This window comes from Podarcis vaucheri, assembly GCF_965113315.1.
Source record: "Podarcis vaucheri genome assembly, chromosome: 13".
NCBI lineage: Eukaryota > Metazoa > Chordata > Lepidosauria > Squamata > Lacertidae > Podarcis > Podarcis vaucheri.
Genome location: NC_138751.1, coordinates 29,475,339 through 29,490,125, shown reverse-complemented (window position 1 = coordinate 29,490,125; position 14,787 = coordinate 29,475,339). Strand labels below are relative to the sequence as shown.

Below are 14,787 nucleotides of genomic sequence, written 5' to 3'. Positions count from 1 at the left end.
AAGCTTGCAATTTTTGCTCTCTCTCTCTCTTTTTAATATACCTCTGCTAAAGAATCCAGATATCCTTCCAAGTCCATGCTCCAGTTAATATGTTTAAAGTTTAACCCAGCCCCACCATGACAGACAGCTTACAAGGCCACAGCAGAGGCCAACCACTCGGGAACCACTTCGGAAAGAACGGCCTCCTTTGTCAGGCAGTCCTCAGTGACTTCAGATCAATCTGCTACGTGCTCTGTCTTAACTAATTAAACTTGACGGCGGGAGCTGGGTTCCACCTGGGTTTTCTTTTATTAACTGAACACTCTGTACCTCTCCCAATCATCACCGTGTCCTTCTAAAACTGGCCAGCGGCCAACTGGCAGCTCACAGGCTGGGTCCTGGCAACCACATTCGGTCAAAATGTAGGCGAGAATGCCTCTGCGTCTGGGCGATTCCTTCGTCACCGAAGGAAAACCGGTCCTCACGCATCTAAGACTAAGGCAGAATTTGCACTGTTTAAGGAGCGCAGCCGGCCCATGTTTTGCCCCACAGAGCTACTGTGGGAGGACAGGGAGGGGATGAGTCCGCCTATCGGGACGAGGTGGAGCGGCTCTGTGTTTGGTGTGGAGAGAACAATCTGGCTCTTAATACGGCTAAGACCAAGGAATTGGTGGTGGATTACAGGGAAAAAAAGGCGGACATTCAGCCCTTGTATATCAACGGGGAACGGGTGGAGAGGGTGGCGGAATTCAGGTTTTTGGGAGTAGCTATCGATCAGGGCATGACTTGGAGCGCACATACCACTGCTCTGGTGAAGAAGGCCCAGCAGAGAATTTATTTCCTCAGACTTTTAAAGAAGAACAATCTGAGTGAGAGACTGCTGGTGTCCTTCTACCGAGGCTCCATAGAGAGCATTCTTACATACTGTATTTGTGCTTGGTTCTCCAGTTGTACAGCTAGGGAGAGGAAGGTGCTCCAGAAGGTCATAACCACAGCCCAAAGGATTATTGGTCATCCTCTCCCATCTTTGGAAGAACTGTACGGTTCCCGTTGTCTTAGGAAAGCAAATAACATCCTGCAGGATTCATCTCACCCGGGACACTGTCTGTTTGCACTACTGCCTTCTGGCAGAAGATATAGAAACATCAAGTCAAAGACAAATAGACTGAAAAACAGTTTCTATCCAAGAGCTGTGGCCCTTTTGAATGCTGTAACTCGTTAGTGTGACCTGGGAGTTTGATGGGTGTGGTGTGGGTGTGGCTGGAATGTGGTTTGTTTGGTTGTTGTTGTTGTCTTGCTTTTGTTGTTTTAAGGGATGGCATCCAATTTCGTTGCACTTTGTGCAATGTTGCACTTGTGTAATGACAATAAAGAATCTATCTATCTATCTATTTGCAAGGGAAGGATTTGCAGCCAGGAGAGGCGTTGCTTCAGTAAACATGCCCTGCTTCCAGCCTCGCCCACCTCTGTGCTCTTTGGGCAAAGGGGCATTTGGAGAGGGTCAAACAGACCCATTCTTGCCAGCTGGTCCTCTTGCACAAATGCCTCCTAAACTGCTTTGGGGACACACGCTTGCCAAAGGAACATGCAGTACCGTCCTAAGGCTCAAAGCATGACACGGAAATGTGTGTAAGAACATGGGGAAAGCCTTTTTGAAAGGTGGGGTTTGTGTGAGAGAGAAAGAGACGAGCCGCTATGAGAGGGGGAACAAAGAACGGGTAGACTGGGAGAGAGTGAACAACTCGCCACACTTGCTGCTGCTCTTCTCCAAATCATGCCGCCTTGACCCCTTCCCTGCCCCCACAACAGGGCTAAAAGTGCATGCTTTTAATGTGCCAGACTGCCAGGTCTTCTGATGCTCAGCATCTGAGATGCGGTGTGTGGAGTTTTGGGGTTGCTCCTTCTGGAGTTGAGCGGGGAGCCAAGAAGCATTTGGTGATGCGTTTGAGTAAGTGAGTGTTTCTTCAGGGCAAGATTATCAGCCCCTTTCCAAAGGGTCTTAAAATATATATTATGCCCCCTTTTAATGATGCCTTCCTTCCTTTCAGTCACTCCCCCTCCTGCGCAGAAAGGGATCTGGGTGAATATATTCGAAAGAGGGCGCGAGGTTTAAACGTTAAAATGGAAATGGGCTCAATGGAAGACAGCTTGCCCCCCATTGTTCTCCAAATCCCCTCTCTTCCCATGAGGTAGGATGGATGTCTACTGGGGAAAGGGACTTTTCTGCAGCGGCCTCTCAGCTCTGAAATACCATCCCCCAAAAGGCCTGCCTGGCACCTACTTTAATGTATTTCTGTTGCCAGGTTTTCCAGGCCTTCTAAAGCATGCTATAACATTTGGCCACATCAGGAGAAGAGAAGACTCCCTGGAAAAGACCCTGATGTTGGGAAAGATGGAGGGCACAAGGAGAAGGGGACGACAGAGGACAAGATGGTTGGATAGTGTTCTCGAAGCTATCAATATGAGTTTGACCAAACTGCGGGAGGCAGTGGAAGACAGGAGTGCTTGGCGTGCTCTGGTCCATGGGGTCACGAAGAGTCAGTCACGACTAAACGACTAAACAACAACAACATAACATTTCATTTTTTTAATTCTGTGTGTGTGTGTGTGTGTGTGTGTGTATAGATATAGAAACACAAACACACACCCCTCTGCTCTCTCTTTCAATTGATCTGGTCCTGCACCTTTATCTCCTTTCTACTTTAATTGGTTATTTAGATGTTGTTGCTGTTGGGGTTTCGTTTTCTTTAACGGTAATGAGATTATTATGTTTACGTTGGAAGCCACCCAAGGAACTTTCGTTAGAGGGCCTTGTAAAAAATAACGAATATTAATCCTTTTTTTTGGCTTCACGCTTTGGAATTTAACTCCACCCCTGGGAGGGGGGCTAGAACTCGACAATGCATGCGTTTGGATCCCAGTTAGGAAGGAAAGCATGGGGAATGTCTGATGGTGAGGGGATCTGGAATAAAGAAGCAGATCTTTGGCTCTTGAATCACCTCCACCTCTGCTGATGGATCTTCTCTGGAAAAGAATGGGGTGGGAGGAAGCAGGTGGGATTTGGTTAGTTGTGTTTATGTGTTACACTTGCTTGAGCCCTAAGAAGCAGGGCAGCCAAACCACAGGCTGCAATCTGCGGGCAAAATCAGGCCAACAGAGAATCTTGGAACCGAACTTGAAATTGTATCACACCCTATATATAAATCCATGTCGGCCTGTCACATGCCCCGCCACCCAGGGTGATAAACAAAAGAATCTCAACTCTGGTAGTCCACTCCCCACCCCACTTTCATGCGCCATTTCTGAATTCCACCATGTAGGCTCTCAGGTGGCAATACATGCAAGATCACACATGCCTCTTTCTCCGGACTGGGTAAAGCAGATCTACTACTACCCCCACTCCTTACATGAATATGGATTGAAGACCCTCATTCCCTTATAAGCTGTCATTTGTTTGACATCTCCTCCGCCTTCCTGCATGAAAAAAAGGCTACCTTGTTATCAGCTCTTTATCCACCATCCTGATTGCTGAGTGTCTACTCGATGCAGCAAGTGTTGGCAGACGGAGATCAGCAAGGGCTTCAGGCTCCCGATTGTTTAACGGCAACAAAAAGCCTTCTATTTAGTCTTCCCACCAGCCCCACCAAATGAAGTCGGTAGAATTTTTGACCTGCAGTAACTCAGATGTAGATGATGATGATTTGGGGTATCTGCATATGCAGATCATTCCACTTTATGGCTCCTGGGGTGCTGCATGCAATTGGCTCTCTGCCACCATTTTGCACCTGGCTTCAATTGGCGTCGTAGTAAAAAAAAAAGGAAACTTTTGAAAAAGTAGTTCCTGCCACCCTTGAATCTGCCAGTGCCTATGACAGAGTGGCAAAGGGTGGCTAATTCACCTGTGCAGGGCTGGATTGAGGTTGGATGAGGCCCTAAGTTACTGAAGGTCATAGGGCCCTTTATATGTCCAGCTGTCCTTTGTCAACAACAAATTGTCGCTTTTTTGTGTTGAAGATATGCTATATGGTAATTAATGGACCTAACAGGTATCTAAAGCCATTTGCACATAACGAAATATGCATTTTATCAAAGTAATTGTTGAACTGAAATACAATTAAGAAGAAGTATATTAATAGTGAAATACAACTAAGAAGAAGTATATTTTTTTGGGGGGGGGGAGGCCAAGAGAGTGGGGCCCTAAGCTATAGCCTGTTTAGCTTATATGTAAATCCAGCACTCCTTATGTACAGCCAAATCAGGAACCTTATTTATTCTGCGCGCTCCATCTAGCTAGCCAAAGCGTGGGAAACCTTTCTTAGGCGAGGGGCCATGTAGTCCAATAGGGAACCTTCCAGGGGCCACATACTAGTGGTGGGCAGAGTCAGAGACAAAAGCGGGTAAAGCAAGAAACGGATGTGTCTTTTCTCTTTGCAGAGCAGGTTGTACTACAGCCATGCGAAAGCCAGAGGTTCATTCACGCCCATCTGCAAACACCTCTCCATCCTCTAAACAGTCAATGAAGAGGCATCCTTGCAGCTTAAAGACACGTCAACCAGACAAAAGCACTTCAAGAGGGTTGACAGCAAGGCCTGTATGGCCCGGGATGGCTGTGTGGCCTATGGGGGCTCGACAAAAAGGCCTGGAGGGGTTGCATCTGGCTCCTGGATCTGACGTCCACCATCCCTGGACTAGTCACACATACACACATGGGGGGATATTTAAACTAAGCAAGGTGGCCAAATCTAGCCTCATGAAGGCTACTATCCTGCTCCCAGCTGGCAATTTAGAAGCAAGTGCACATCTATTTAGGGACAGCATCTGCAACCATGGGAGCACGTAGTGGCAGCCCTCTTTTGAAGGTGATCTTGCTCCCGGGCCCCTCTACCCAATATCCCGTTATGAAAGACAAGCTCTGCTTCATCAAACCAAGTATCCACCCAGGGTGGATCTACACACAGGGGGGAAACCACGCTATAAATATGTCAGAAATTAAATCGTTATAACTAAAGAAAAAAAAACCCTATGTAAAACCGCAAATAATTTTTTTTGCTCTCCAGCGCCATCTGTTGTTGCATGTTTATAATGCATTCAAAGCGCTGGTGTTTGGTTTTTTTTTACTAATGTAGCTGAGTCCCAAGTCCAGCATCCTGTTTTGGTGTCTACCCAAATACCTCCAGGAAATCTATATGGAGGGCATGAAGGCAATAACCATCTCCTGTTGCTTATTCATTCTACCCTCAACCCCAGCAACTGGTAATCAGAAGAAAACTGTTGCTGGAACTTGAAGTACACTGTTTCTGGACATTTGGTTGGGTATCATACACAACAGCTACAAATAAACCTCTCTTCCTCCACAGATTTGTCTATATAAAAACACGAAAGTGACTCTCCAGTGAAACTCGTTGCTGAAGTTTGGGAGTTATGCCTGTTGTATAGTTTGCAATCTTGCTCAAAATTTGCCCCAACTTCTGCTCTAGGAATTGCCCCCCCCATTTTTTAAACACCCCCCCCCCCGAAAACAGAAACATTGAAACCAATTATACTGTGATTTCCCAATCATTTCCTTTTGTTCAGGTCCTCTTTTCATTTCTGCTTCAAGGTAAAGCTGGAAACAGGAAGAGGACTGAACTCTAACGAACAGACAGACACAAATGAAAGCAGAATATTTTTTTAAAAAGAAAGAAAAAGTCAAAAGGGCCAGAAACACAGTAATAAATATATATAGATATATATATTTCAAACTCCGAACAGGCAATCTCTCGCTATATTGAGACAAAAGCGCAGAAGTTGCCATAAACATTGGGGGTGGGAGTGGAGCGATCAGCTCCAAAATTAGTATGGTAGACCGTAGATAATAATTAAGAAAGACGTCAAAACCAAAACAGGCAGGAACAAAGAAAGAGATTGGGACGCTGTGGATATCTCACAATACAATCCACACATACCGGGAGGAAGCGCCACTTAAGGCAGGGGACTTAGGTCTGAGTACATCTACTCAGGATCCAGCTATAGATGCCTCAAATCGTTTCGTCTCCCCCTCCCAAAGTTGTTATCCTCAGTGTGACCCTTTCTGACTCCCAGCGGGAAGAGGAAGTGGAGCCTGCAGAAAGAGGCAGAAAGGAAAGGGAGTCTGCTTACCTGGCCCTGGTGATTTGAGTTTCCGCTGCAGCCTCGACTCTCAGAACTGGGGGATCCTGTTTAGTGAATCCTTTATCTACCTGCCTCCGGAACGGCCACGCCTCCTCCTCTTGACATCACAGCCAGTCAAAACACACACAGACACACATACACAAAACCCAGACCGGGATCGACCGCGCGACGGCAGGTGCACCAAGCCTCCAATTCGCCCCCCCCCCCGGTCACAGCATGCAGAGTTTGATGTTTAACTTTGCCAAAGTTTTCCCTCCCTCTCCCTTCCCTCCCATACTCTTGCCTTCGTCTTGTTCTTAAAAAATAAATCAGGCCACGACAATATTCCACGCCACCTCAAACCCTGCCAGCTAGCAAGGGAAGGGCATCTGGTGTTGCTCGTAAGCCTGATAAAACCAGACTTGACAGCTTCGGGAGAGTAGAGATGGAATGGGGGCAGGGAGCAGAGGCTGGAGAAGGAAAGATCGCATTTCGAGCTGGCCTGCCGGCTGCTGATCGGTGCCTTGATGTATATAACCTTCCACAGGGACAAATCCCATGACGGCAACCACCTCAGGTCTACCACTTCATGCACAGGACTAAAAAAACAATAATATACTAAGAAGGACTCAGCAGGCGTGTGAGTTCCGCAGTAGGGGGAGGAAGCCAGGGCACACCACGCTGCCCCTCCTTTCCGTGACTTAAAGAAACCCCAAGCTCTCAAACAACTTGGACTACAAAAACAATTATGCAAGTAGAATGCGAGCAGGGGTGTTGTCGTGGGCTGGCCGGATGCAAAGGAGTGGTGGGAGGCACCAGTTGGGGAACCCCCCAAGGGAACCCCCAGGGTAAGAAGGCTCAGAGCCAGGGGACTGGTGGTGGGATGACAATGAGTGGTCAGAGGGAGAAGATTTGGGGAGGGGAGGTGTTGGAAGCTAGAAGGGCAACAGGGTTTAGTGAGCAGGAAGAGGCTGTGGCAGAGAGCAGTTCAGGCTCCGAAGCTGAAGCGGAGGCTGGAGAGGAAGCTGGCCAAGAGGCAAAGCTGAGACAGGCTGCTGAGGAATCCAGGGAGTCTCCCCCTCCTGCTGCAACCAGCTCCCCTCCCGTCTGGTCTCCTAGAACACGCAAAGAAACAAAAAGAGCAGAGATTGGTTGTGTACAGGTGCCGGTTGCGACCTGCTTGGGAAAGAACCTGGAGAGGAGGAGCCTTAGAGAGTGGTGGGAACCGTCAGTCCTCACAAATGCTTCATTGGAGCAAGACCTACTGGGAAGAGTTGCTGGGATCACTAGGCCTGTGCTATTTTAGTTTCTTTGAATAAAGAGTTAACTGCACTGACACCTTTTTTGGGAGGGGGGGTTAAATGCTGATCTATGCTTGACTTTGGCTCCTCACAAAGTCTTTGCACGTACGACTATCCCCTTGTTCGACGGACGTTGTGGACTGAGGTGCAATGAGCCTCGGGGATGTTGCAGCTGTGTCGCACTTCCACGATGACAGCTCCCCTGCTGTCAAGGAGGGTCTCGTGGAAAGAGAACAATGGTCTGAGGAAGAGGGAAACATTCCTTGGGAGCTGAAAAGCTATGGTCTCATGAGGGGGATACTTCTGTGGGGTGGGGTAGGATGGAAGGATTCTGGTTGTGGCTGATTTGAACAGTAATAAGGTAGATCGTATGGGACGCAGGTGGTGCTGTGGGTTAAACCACAGAGCCTAGGACTTGCCAATCAGCAGGTCAGCGGTTCAAATCCCCGCAATGGGGTGAGCTCCCGTTGCTCGGTCCCTGCTCCTGCCAACCTAGCATTCGAAAGCACGTCAAAGTGCAAGTAGACCTGTACCGCTCTGGCGGGAAGGTAAACAGCGTTTCCGTGCGCTGCTCTGGTTCACCAGAAGCAGCTTAGTCATGCTGGGCACATGACCTGGAAGCTGTACGCCGGCTCCCTTGGCCAGTAAAGTGAGATGAGCACCGCAACCCCAGAGTCGGCCACGACTGGACCTAATGGTTAGGGGTCCCTTTATCTTTACCTAAGGTATATCATAGGGTTTTTGATGGGCATACAGACCGCAGGGTGCACTGCTGGCCTGGCGTGAAGATTGCGGTTGTAGCACATAGCTTGGTAGATAGTGCTAAGGAGGAGTCAGTGGTCGTAGTGCATGCTGGCACCAATGACATGGGGAAATTATTATTATTATATTTATTAAGTTTGAATACTGCTCTTCATCCTCAGGGAGGTTCACGACATAAAATTACAATATGAAAACTGCAAAATGCATAATAACGAGAACAAAAACAAACCAATAAACCCCTCTCCCTCAACGTATTTGAAAGGACATCAGATGTCAATCAGCCAAAGGCCGGGTTGAAGAGGAAAGTTTTTATCTCGCGGCTAAAAGTGTATAATGAAAGGTGTCTGCTGAACCTCCCTGGAATATAAAACTGCTGGATTGTGCTCCCAGTAATATATTGTTTAACTTATTAATAATTATTATCTAACCTTTATTTTTACATGAAAATAGTTACGGAACTACAGTGGTACCTCTGGTTGCAAACGGGATCCGTTCCGGAGCCCCGCTCGCAACATGAGCAGAATGCAACCTGCGTCTGCGCGTAACAATTTGCCACTTCTGCGCATGAACGTGACGTCATTTTGAGCATCTGCACATGCACGAGCGGCAAAACCTGGAAGTAACCCGTTCCATTACTTCTGGGTCACCGCGGGACGTATCCTGAAAGAACGTAACCTGAACCGAACGTAACAAGATGTATGACTGTACAATTAACAAATGAACAGCAACAATTGAATACATTTATTAGGGGATGCCATCAAAAGCCAGTTTTTAAAGATCTTTAAATGTATCTGCCAGGGACCATCCAGCCAAGGCCTCTGGCAACTCTGTGGAGAAACTAGCACGGCTGCATGTAAACAGAGCTGGTCCAGAAGTGACATGGGAACATTCGTGCCAGAATGTGGATAGCACAACACAGCCCTAAGGTCCTTCTGGAAAGAGTCAGGGCTCAGGGGAACAAACAATCTGGAAAGCATCTGGAGAAGAGGAGAAGGACAGGAACACATCTAAGGATGTCTTGCCAAAAGAGAAAATGTTAGGAAGCAGGCAGGGGAGAAGTATACAGCTGCACAGGAAATAATCCTAAGGTTAGTTCAGGAAATTATATCAGAAGGAACTTTGCTCTGGTGAGAAAATTGGGAGTGAGAATGGAAAGTGACTAAATGAGCCACGTGACGATTATCTGGAAATCTATGAAGTGAAAAATGATTGGCTTTGTTTTACAATTTCTTCTAGCTCAGATTGCAGTAAATGAGAAATGAATGTTCCATGAAAACAGAAGCACAATCATGTAGCAGATTTCAGAGGCAGGGTGTACCAGGCACATTGAGAAAAGGTTTATCACTGGTATGGGAGAACAGGAATGGCTGAACCTCGTAAGAACTTTGGCAATCCATTGATGCTATTGACTCCATCGAGTGGTGTCCAAATCTAAATACGCAGAAATAACAAGTGGCAGAGCTCTTCCTACAGGTGGGAGGTTGCCTAGATGTACGTAGATAGAAGCAAAAACCTCCAGCACTGTCTGCTGCCCTTTTCATATGTTATTTCCTAACACATACTGTAAGTGTGATCTGGAGAACAAGCCTTATGAGGAACGGCTGAAAGAGCTGGGTATGTTTAGCCCTGAAAAGAGGAGACCGAGAGGAGCTATGAGAGCCATCTTCAAATATCTCAAGAGCTGTCTCTCCTGTCTCAAGCTTGTTTTCTCCTGCTCTGGAGGGTAGGACTCAAAGCAATGTCTTCAAGTTACAAGAAAGGAAATTCCGACTAAATATTTTTTTTGGGGGGGGGGGATTCTGACAGTAAGAGCTTTTCGAGAGTCTCCTTCGGGAGGTGGTGAACTCTCCTTCCTTGGAGGTTTTTAAGCAGAGGTTGGATGGCCCTCTGTCATGGATGCTTTAGCTGAGATTCCTCCATTGCAGGGGGTTGGACTAGATGATCTTTGGGATCCCTTCCAACTCTACAATTCTATGTTCAGGGGCTACCTACCAGTAGTGTGCAGGGAAAATGCATGCACATACCATTCTCTCCCAAGCACACATAACAGAAACACACGTGCACACCCTATTAACACACACACACTTCTCTTATACAGTGGTACCTCTGGTTACGAACTTAATTTGTTCCAAAGGCCCATTCTTAACCTGAAACCGTTCTTAACCTGAGATACCACTTTAGCTAATGGGGCCTCCCGCTGCCGCCGCGCAGCAATTTCTGTTCTCATCCTGAGGTAAAGTTCTTAACCCGAGGTACTACTTCCGGGTTAGCTGAGTCTGTAACCCAAAGTGTTTGTAACCCAAGGTGTTTGTAACCTGAGGTACCACTGTACTCACACAGCTCAATTTACTTCCATGCTTTGCTATATGGCTAGGATCCCTTTTTCACTAGGAAGCTGAAAACGATACCTGATAGGGCTGACAAAGCAGAGTGCGCTGGCTCTGTTTCACCAGCCCAGTCGGTTTCCATATTGGCTGTGGAAGAAGTGGCCTAACTTCCTCAGTGGCCAGTACAGAAGCTAAACCGTCCAGCAAAGCAGCACTAGTGAGCTTTGCTACACCAACCTAATAGCCGGAGAAGAGACAATGTTGGCTATGTCTTGGAGACAGTCTGGTGGACTGAACTGAGAGGACTGGCAGGCTGAATGAGGCCAGCAGGCAAAGGTTCCCTAGCCCTGCTGCAGACTGCAAATGTGGAGGGGGAGTGTGACTGCACCTCAATTCTTCCTCCTAGTTAACCTCCATTCCAATGTAGTTGGACATGACAAAAGCAGCTGGATCTCTCGACCCGTATGACATCATCAAATTTCACACAACAATCTACACGGAGGTTAGAAGCCGGACAGCTGTGCATTCTCCCTTCATGTGTGCATTCAGATCCTAGATAGTTGGACAATTATGTGACCATTTAATATTTGCTGAAAATGACCACACAAAACACTTAGTACAAGGGTAATGACATCTGCATCAACTTCATAGGCTGGAAGGAAAACCCTGGAGTCTGTTTGCAAGTGGTGGGCCTCCATCCCCTACGTGAGCAAAACTCCAGAACCACTTTGGGTTTTTACACAAAGGCACCACCTTACCTGAACTTCATTGATTGGTTTTAGGATATGGCAATCTTCCAGGTGCTAGACCGGAGGGTGTTAATGGATCAAGTTGTAACTGGTAATTCCCAAAGCTGCCTGATTGATTCTGAGTATTCCACACTTTATTATGGATGGAAATTTTCCAGTTACCCTTATGAAATTGTCCTCTGGTCTTAGCATTTATTAATCTATTATTCCTTTAATCTACTCAGTAACTTTTTTTTAAAGAGCTGATGATTGAATAATCTGTATTTTATTAGAATCAGCTGAAACTTTGCACGTTAATGTCAAGATTTATGAGACTGTTTTATGAGAGTATATTCTGTTTTGCTTTTAACGTTATTTAATATCTATTTGTTTTATATTACTTTGCATAACTGAATTTTTAATTCCTCTCTGTCTCTTAAGTCATTAGTCACTGGAACAAGGGTTCTGCTTTGTTTGTAAATCATTATACGCCTGGGTTATGTCATTAGTGGTCAGGAAGGTGGGGGGAGAGAGAGACAGAAAGTAGAAACAGCACAGAGGTGAGCTGATTGGATGGGTCAGGTATGCAGAAGGACAGTAAGACACCTTTTCCAGCCATCTCCCCATGCACTGGGTCCTGGGCTGTTTGATGCTCGCATGCACCCACACCCTAGACTTACGGACCACACACAGAAAGACATCACCACCTCCCGCTCTTGCACACACTCCTATGTACATTCCCACACCCAAACGCATACACAATCAGCATTGCCAGCCCCTGCACTCCAGCACAGGAGTAGGGCTGGCTGGAAACAATGCCTTTTACTTTGCAGAAATATTCTGTGCCAAGTAAAAGGCAGGATTTCCAGCTCCAGTGCTGACGTGGAAATCTGTGCAAAAAAAAAAAAAAGGAAAGGGGGGGGGGAGAGGCAGTGTTCAGGATAGGCCAGCACACACACTTCATTTCAGATTGATCAGTTACAGCCAATAGAAACAAAATCTAGCTTTGTGTTAGGGTTGCCATTTTCTTTTGCAAAGTTTTTGAACCATTCTTTACGAAATTCAGCAAAATCTAGACTTCTGGCATGGGTTGCCATAAGTCCGGATTTTCCTAGACACTGTTTCTGACTGCCGTATTCCGGCTATGTCCAGCTGGGAAATTCCGGGTGTATGGCAGCCCTGTTTGTGTGTACAAAGAAGGATTTCCCTCCCCCTGTTTTATTTTTTGAATAGCAGAATATAACAAACCCAACAGAAGTTTGCCATAGAGTTTGTGAATCTTGACAAATACAACTCCAGAGTCTCCCCTGGGGCACACTGAACTCACAGTTCAGATTTATTGACCTTAGCCATCATATTTAACACGCCAATCGAAGTCTTCCAAAATGCCTGCCTGCTGCATTCTCTTCTCCTGCCTAAATGCTGTGCAAAAACAGGACCCTGGGGAATCTGTGAAGGTTTACTGCAGTGGATTGCTGCTTTAAGCATACTAATCCAATTGGTTTCAAACATCGTTTTCCTGTACTGTGTCTGATTTAGTCGGAATCCAACAGTCTATAGCTTTCACAATTCAATAAAAGCTGTGATAGTAGTTATTTGTTACTTTATACCAGAAAATTGTCCCATTCTTTTTTTAATATAAAAATAATAATAATTGTAAAAACAATACAAACAACACTTTTTAAAAATTTTGACAGAGGAAAGAGGGGAGGGAATAGGGATACGGAATGACACAAACAAGTCCATATATGGAATTGAGATGTCTAAATATTTCCCTTCTGATTGCTGTTTGCAAAAAGCCACTTTTTCGCATGTCCCAACTTGGTAAGGTTCTAAGTTCATTGCACAACTTGAATGTTATTTCTTGCCAGTACTGGAGCAGCAATTCCTTCGCCACCGTTAAGTGCCCTCACTAACCAGCTGTGCTAAAGAACACCGGAATGCAATTCCACGGCATATTCACATCCATCAGGATTTACCCAGCACCTTATAACCTCGGACCAGAATACAGCCATTCTGAAGCAAATATCCTGACTGTGTCCACCAGCATCCTCTAGCGAAACTTGCTGGCATTGCTTCTTCTCCACTAGCAGACCCATTCTATATAGTTCTCAAACGCCTTGGTACTCAAATGCCTTGGTACTCAAACAACCTGGAACCCAAACACTGCAAAATCTGTAAGTAAGTGTTCTGGTTTGCAAACTTTTTTCGGAAGTCGAACGTGCTCCGTTTTGAGTGTTACGCTTCCAATTTCAGTGCCACACTTCCGTTTTGAGTGTTACACTGAGGTTTGTCTGGTTTTGCTATTTATTTTGTGTTTTTGCAGCTTTTTGTCTTGTTTTTGTGATTGTGTGGAACCCAGTTCAGCTACTGATTGACTGATTGATTGTGTGACTGCAGTACATTGATTCTTGCTTTCATTTTATGGGTCAATGGTCTCGTTAGATAGTAAAATTCATGTTAAATTGCTGTTTTAAGGGTTGTTTTTAAAAGTCTGGAACAGATTAATCCATTTTGCATTACTTTCTATGGGCAAGTTTGCCTTGGTTTTGGAACGCTTTGGTTTTGGAACGGACTTCCAGAACGGATTAAGTTTGAGACCCGAGGTACCACTGTAGTCTCATTCTGGTTTAATTAGTGCTACTGCTTATGGAGCCAAAACAGAAACAGCCATGCACAAAAGAGAGGCTATCAGCAGACTTGGGAGGAACCTTGAGGCTTGCAGTATTATCAAAAGTGTGGGTGGGTGTAGTGATGTTAAATTCTCGAGAATAATCTTTTGGAGAATATTCTCAATAATATTCTTGATTAATGAGAATATTAGAGAATTTTCATTTAAAATAGAGGAATATTCATTTTAATGCATTGAAACTGATTTACTGCATTGAAAATAATATAATTAGTCAATATACATGTTTATTCATGGGTAAATTTGTTCAGATGGCAACCAAAAACTGTACAGATATTTTTATTCAATGGGGCAATGCAGTGAATTCACATTCTTTAATTTTCTGCCCAAACTTGAAATTGAAAATTCAATGTGAATAACTCACGTTAATCACTAAGCTTGCCACAAACCAATTTACCACCAATTTTGAATTCTAATTATGTTGTGTATGTATGAAATGTAGCTTTTAAAGTAAAAGGAATATAAAAAACCCCAGGTCTGCTACATGAGTACTTTCTATAAAAAGCATATCTACATGGTAGAGTATTTTCAGTGCTACACTAATAAAATCAATATAAAGTTTAAAATAAATGCTATTATTTCCAGAAAATATAACACAAATAATCTGTAATGACAAGTTACATAACATCAGAAATGCAAATTATGATCTGCTTAAACAAGCAAGGCAACACACAACATATTTAAATTATAACTGATAAATTGTCACAAGAAATAAAAAAAAATATAGAAACATCAGCTGTTTAAATCAAGGCCACCTCACCTGCAGTTACACATAATTGTATAGGCCTAGGTATTTTAAGTGTATAAAGCATTAAAGCTACTTTCTGTAGAATTTTTTTTTAAAAAGAAACAAACCATTATATGGCCAAGGG

At 45.0% G+C, this 14,787-nt stretch overlaps 1 protein-coding gene across 7 annotated transcripts in view; it reads right to left on the bottom strand.

Annotated features, from left to right (window-relative positions):
• Positions 1 to 14,787, bottom strand: part of GRB7 (growth factor receptor bound protein 7) — a 76,912-nt gene that overhangs the window by 48,276 nt on the left and 13,849 nt on the right. Inside the window, exon 1 of one of the 7 annotated variants that reach the window (XM_082197266.1) lies at positions 6,118 to 6,312. The exons of the other annotated variants lie outside the window; for them this stretch is intronic. The gene's annotated coding sequence lies outside the window, so the exon portion shown is untranslated. Of the gene's footprint in view, positions 1 to 6,117; positions 6,313 to 14,787 lie in introns of those variants that run through there. 7 annotated transcript variants of the gene reach the window in all.